The following is a 6,476-nucleotide window of genomic DNA, read 5'->3' as shown; positions in this document are numbered from 1 at the left end:
CCCCGCGGCCCAGGCTGGGGACGTCTCGCGCCGCTCGGCCTGCAGTCCCCTGGCCTTGCTCTAATGCGAAACTTGTCGTTGGACTTGAGGGTTTGAACCCCGATGTGCCAGCCATCCTGGTGTTACTACGGCTCGAGGAAGCTCGCGCTACTATTGTTCGTGTGTGTTGTGATGCGAAGGGTGGGAGACTCGCAAACCTCCTACCTCAGGCCAGGTTCCCTGCCTGGCGCTCATCCCTCGGATTTGGAATTGGCGACAGATTTGCTGCCGTGATTTCATGGACTGTTATGTACGGTTTCTTATTTGCTCTTAATGATGGGATCATGTGCTCAGCTGTCATAAGTTTAGATCGGGTTTTGCTATGCCTTAAAAAAAAACATCCACTAAAGTTCCAAAATGTTAATGTTTAATATCTGTTCAGTATTCACCGGCTCACCCTGAGAAGGCCACTAACGTGCTGTGGTGGGTGGGGAGGGGCCGCTGTCTCGGGTTTATATTTGGAGCAGTGCAGCGTGGTGAACTTTGTGTGTGTGTGTGTGTGTGTGTGTGTGTGTAACGGTTTTGTGAGGGCCGGCAGCCAGAAAGTAAATTCATTCGTGCCAATTTCATCAGCAGGGAGGAGCCGATGTTGACTTTATGCTTTCCTTTTTAACACTTGCAGGGCACAGAAGGGAATAAAGGAGGGGGCTGTGGCGTGGTGTTAGCTGCCTTTCCCGTGGTCCACGGACTATGTCTCTATATCAGATCTGGGGTTCTGCAGGGTATCCCAAAGATCTGTAATGTTAAACAGCCCCATAGCAGAAGGAGGCTGCTTCCTGGACTCTGAGCTGAGCAGACACCGTTCCACCTGGTTGAAGATGTGAGGGCGTCGCTAGTACCCCAGAGGGCCCAGAGGTAGGCCATACAGAGTAGGCCCACGGGGGAACACTGTTGAGATGTACAGTGGTGGGTAAAGTGTGTGCCGTGGACAGTGCTCGAGGGGATGAAGTCTGTATTAGAAAACATTTGCTGGAGTTATTTGATTGTGTCGATGCTCAGATGGGTTTTCTCCCTCACTCATCAGCCCCTCAGAGCTCTAGTCTGTCATCCTCACCGCTGTTGTATGATTCCCAGCACCCATCACCCATGTGAGCAAATAAGCAGTTCTGCTCTGTCTGCATCTCTTTATCAGGACTCATGGGGAGAGGATTCTTTAAATTAGTTTTCATGGAAATATCGGAAAATATTGTGGAAACACGTGGAATTTTCAGTGCCCAGTTCCTACAGAGGAGGATGGAAAAAACAAGTCCGTTTTAAGTGTCATCACGGTATCTCTGTTAGCAAAGGGGAGCCCCTGAACTCCACAGCACTGCTCACCTCCCCGTGTCAGCCTGGAAATAAGCGCGTATTTGCCTCTCTGAATCTGGGGCAGTGCTCTGAATGTGCGTCCCAGCCCCCTCCTATGCTGGGAGCGGTCACTCATGGTCCCTTACGAACGTGTACATGGGACACACTGCCCTGCTCGATGGCACTCACCTGCCACCAGCTGTCGCTCTCGGAGGGTGAGTAATATGTTCCTGCTGCCCAGAGGATGGCAAAACCACTTTAGACCAACGTGTGCTCAACCCCATTCTCTGAACAGATTTTATAAAAGGGCTTAATGAATTTCTTATTGAGTGTCTGGGCAGAGAAAGGGATGTGTGTGTTTGCATTCAGGAAGCACATTATTGTTTTTCTTTCTACGTAAACCTTGCTAGGCCTGGCCTGAAGAATGAAAGAATCAGAGGTTTGTGGCATCGGCTGGTGTAGCCTCAGCCCCTCTGTGCCACCCCCCACCCCCTTGTCTTGCTTTGTCCCTGCTGAGTTGATAGAGTTGCTCTTTAAGGTCCTTTGGAATTTCAGGTCTTATAAGCACATAAGTGGTTTTACTGGCTTAAATGAGATGAACCAGTTTGTTTTCCAGTATTGCTTAGGAGAAACCAACGAGTGGAAGGATCAGAAATCTGTATTTCTCTACATTTTGGAACTTAAAAAATGCCCCAGCATACCCACTTCCACAGTGAAAAGTCAAAACAAGCCTTCGCGCCGAATTACTTAAGTATATTGCTTTCACATTTCCTGTTCCATCAGGACTCATGGGGAGAGGATTCTTTAAATTAGTTTTCATGGAAATATTGGAAAATATTGTGGAAACATGTGGAATTTTCAGTGCTCGGTTCCTACAGAGGAGGATGGAAAAAACAAGTCTGTTTTAAGCACATCACGTCGGTTGAAAAAACAGGGTGGACTATCAAAGTTCTTACGTGGCCTGTGGGCGGTTAATGGTGCTCATTATTGGGATTTGCAGACAGTGGCCCTGCTTTGGTTGCACTGTCTGCTGGGTATTGCTATCGATGCTAATATTATTTTATTTTGGGGGGCCATTGCCTGCAGAACTCAGGGTACATTCCTGCTCTGCTGGTTGCCTCCTTGTTTCACTCTGCTGTGTGTTACGACCCAGTGCTCCCCTCACTGGGGAAAGCCAGCGCCTTTCCCTTAGAACAGCCTCGTCAGCAGAGAACAGGAGATGTGGCAGGCAGCCCCTCCTGTGGGTACTAGCAGCTACAGTCGGTGTTGTGGGGCCAGGGATGGTGGGTCTGCTCAAATACTTGGGATTGAATGTGAGACGGGGAGGAAGCCAGCCAGTGAGCTGTCCGTTGCAGGATGCCAGGTGGAGTGGCCGACACCCCTTTTCCTAGATCATTCTTTCTTCCCTTCTTTTGCCTTTTGGGATCTTGCATTTTTCTTCTTGGCTTTAAGAGGGCCCACAAGTAGTTTCATTAATAAGTGAATAAGCATTTGGCTTAAGGAATAACTTTAAATGGAAATACCAAAGTAGAGAGGAAACAGAAAACTTCTCAAAGACAGACTTGTTTAAAACACTCGTTTGTTGATTCAGATTGAAGCAGTAAGTTTCTCTGTGAACGGATGATGCTCGTTTCTGGGGCTCTGCGTGCCCTGGACTTGCAGCCACAGGAGGCACTTGCCCCCCTCTTGCAGGAGTGGCTGGGCTCTTCTTTGGTAGAACTAGGGACGTTGCCTTGTGATATAGCCTGCGAAAGATTTGTTGTTTGCACAAGAGACGTCTTTATAAAATATACGGCATGTCAAACCCTTTGTGGCTTTAGTTGTTGGTATAACTACTTACTCCCTACCTTCTGCTTATGGGGGTTACTCAGCTCATGCTCTGCTTGGCTGATTAATATGCCCAGTTACTTTAACTGCTCATTTTATTCCATCATAGAGTCCAACTTGAACATTTTCTTAGTAAGTACAAATCTGCTTGAGGAAGGAGGTGAATGCTAACTGAAATGTCAGCCTTTTGTGCTAGTCAAGGAACCAATAAATTTTTTTAAAAAATTGCAGATGAGCAGCGCACAAGCAGCTTGCACATTCCTGTCACCAAAGCGTAAGATCTTCATGAGATGGCATTTGGAAGGTGTGTGGACTTAGGGCAGGGTGGGGAGCTTATGAGGCTGGAGAAATCGTTTGGTATGATGTTTGACCAAATACAGCAGGCTAAATTTTAAGTTGATGTTATAAATATCCAAATGGCCCTTGGCAGAAAAAAGGTTCCCCACCCCTGATGGAGGGGGTGGCATTTCCAGGGCTATTGGGCCCAAGATAACAGATACACTTTGCTCTAAACTTGAATTCTGTCTCCCCACCCACTTTCCAGCCCCTGTTCTTTCCTTGGAGGTCCCTGATGCTACAGAGCTAACAGCTCTGCGGAAGCTTAAAGCGTAGGACCACCTTCCGAGGTCAGTAAGCAAAGACCCAGCTGTCTCTAATGCCACCCAAACTTTGTGTATATTCTCCGCACGGAAAGGAAACAGTTGATTCTGGAAAACAAGTGTGTAAAAAAAATTTTTTTCCCCCCAGAGTCTCATTGATAATTTGTTGTAAGTGGGCGAGGAAGAAGGGAAGGGGTCAGCAGAGGGAGGGAAATAGAAGCTGTGGGGGCCCCTGAGCCACTCCAGCTGGAATCAGATCTCAGGATAGTTACAAAATGTGTTTACTCTGTTACATCCATCTCACCCGTAGCCCTAGGTATCGCGGTGAATGAAGTGGAGTACTCGGCCTGATGAATGTAAAATATTGTTACCTGCATTAAAAATATTTATAAGACGGCAGCATTGACATGTGTGGGATTTGAAGTGGGTGGACTTGAATGCTAAGAGTTTTTCAGAGCTATGGAAATCATTCCGTTTGAAAGTTCTTTTCTCTGTGAATTAATATAGGTGCCAAGTTTGGCCAGGAAGCTAGGAAAGTAAACATACACACACATTAAGGCATAGATCTGTAACACTGCTCCAAATGCTTATAAGATATTTGCAGTGCTGTACTCCTGCTTAGATCTGAACTTTATGAGGTTAAAGCCGTAACAACAGCTCTATTTTGTTTTAGACTGGGCCCACGGGTTTTATATTCTTGTTATGGTTTGAGGCTACAAGCTGTTGGATGCTATGAGTCACTTCTTGTCTTCCTCCTCCCAGCCTTCTTCAAATGGCTGTCTCTTTTTTTAGAGTTGATTTTTTAAAAAGCAGTGATTTAGGGGATGAGTAGTAGCATTCTTCTGAATTGCAAAGAGAATGTATCGGATCATCTTGGTTTTGATGTCATGTATATGGACTGACTCACCAGTCCACCTCCTAGTCAAATTAGTAAGATCATTTCTAGTTCTTCTCATAATTACTCAGGCACCTTAAAAAAAAAAAAAGCAGATTCTTGGTGCAGTGAGTTGATTTAGTTTTGCACATCAGTATTTACCCTGGGAATCAGGGGCGTGTCATCAGCTGTAGCGTGGACAGCGCCTGGTGTGATGTGATTGGTTTCCGGCCACTTTTCATTGAGTTGGTGCTCTCCTCGCCCTCCAGTTTCTCTCTCTGTACTCCTCTACTTTCAAGGTTGCTGACTTTATCTTTCTTTTGTGATTTTTTTGGTGTTCCATACAAAGGTTGCCTACTCTTGTTGCCAGTGCTCTGTTCTTTCTGCTAAGAACGTCAAAAACTTGTCACCTCTCAAAAGAAGTAATTGCACCAATTTGTTCCTGATGATAATAAATAGGGATCTCAGAGAGGCGAGGCAAACTGGGGTTCCCTGGTAGGGGCTGGGGTGCAGGAGCCAGTGTGACAAGGAATGGGGTTTCTCACTAATGAGCATATGGATACTGCCCTTCTGTCTTCAGGTCCCAGTTGGGGTATTCATTTTTAAAAATATATTTTTATTGATTTCAGAGAGGAAGGGAGAGGGAGAGAGAGAGAAACATCTGTGATGAGAAGGAATCATTGATTGGCTACCTCCTGCACACCCCCTACTGGGGTTTGAGCCCACAACCCAGGCATGTGCTCTGATCGGGAATCGAACTGAGACCTCCTGGTTCATAGGTTGACGCTCAACCACTGAGGCACACCAGCCGGGCTGGAGTATTCATTTTAATAAGCCTTTGAGACAAATGGAGTGGGAGAATGCTGAGATACTGAGTTGTAAAAGTCAAAATTACAACAAGCAGACTTTTTTTTGGGGGGGGGGGGGGTTTTCTATTTAGTTTTTTTTTTTAAATATATTTTATTGATTTTTTACAGAGAGGAAGGGAGAGAGATAGAGAGCTAGAAACATCGATGAGAGAGAAACATTGATCAGCTGCCTCCTGCACATCTCCCACTGGGGATGTGCCCGCAACCCAGGTACATGCCCTTGACCGGAATCGAACCTGGGACCCCTCAGTCTGCAGGCCGACGCTCTATCCACTGAGCCAAACCGGTTTTGGCTGCTATTTAGTTTTTTGCAATGCTATTGAATTCTGTCTTTTGAATATTCTCTTGATACCCTTGCATAGTAACATGGACTTTCTGTGCTGTGTGAATTACAAATTGAGAGAGTTCTTTACTAACGTGCTTTGCACAGTAGGTATGGAACACGGGAAAAACTATGCAAGCTTGTGAGGAATGGAGGGTCTCTGATTGATAGTAGGTAAAATAGGTCTTTCTCTTCTGGGCTTCTGGTTTTAAATCTTGTTTTTCTTTTGCTTCTTAGGTTGGAACTGTTTCTGTGCCTAATGAAGAGATTGAAGACCATGGGCAGATCTAGCTAGTTGTGTCAGCACCAGAGCCAGGGATTCCTTGCACACCCGTCCACAATCATGCACAATTATTATTATGTTTTTACTGAATTGTTTAGTTAGTCAAGTCATAGATTTTTCTATTTATTAGGGACAATTTGTAACATTTAAAATAAAAAAACTGCCTGAACATCTCACCTCTTCCATACAGGCTACTTCAGATGTGCAGCCTCAGGCCTCCACCCGTGTGTGGGAGGAGGAGGCAGGCCTCCACTGTCTGACTCGCTTCTGGACACTTAGTCCTGCCCAGAGAGACTTTATTCTAAAGTCTCAGGGGTGATTCTGAGTGTGTTCTGACCAAACGTCTTACAAATGTTGCTGCCATATTTCAGGAGTT

At 45.8% G+C, this 6,476-nt stretch overlaps 1 long non-coding RNA gene across 2 annotated transcripts; it reads left to right on the top strand.

The window, feature by feature from the left end:
• Positions 1-2,706: 2,706 nt before the first annotated feature.
• On the top strand, positions 2,707-6,274 carry LOC106723761. 2 transcript variants are annotated; one of them, XR_001359476.1, is made up of 3 exons: positions 2,707-3,457; positions 3,698-3,779; positions 6,055-6,274. It is a non-coding gene; the product is annotated as an uncharacterized LOC106723761 (long non-coding RNA). The 2 variants fall into 2 exon arrangements; XR_001359475.1 differs by lacking the exon at positions 2,707-3,457 and having other exon boundaries at positions 3,472-3,779.
• The last annotated feature ends 202 nt before the right edge of the window (positions 6,275-6,476 follow it).

This window comes from Myotis brandtii, unplaced genomic scaffold (genome assembly GCF_000412655.1).
Source record: "Myotis brandtii unplaced genomic scaffold, ASM41265v1 scaffold639, whole genome shotgun sequence".
In the NCBI taxonomy this organism is placed as follows: domain Eukaryota; kingdom Metazoa; phylum Chordata; class Mammalia; order Chiroptera; family Vespertilionidae; genus Myotis; species Myotis brandtii.
Note: the sequence above shows the minus strand (reverse complement) of the source record. Positions and strands in the feature narration are given on the sequence as shown.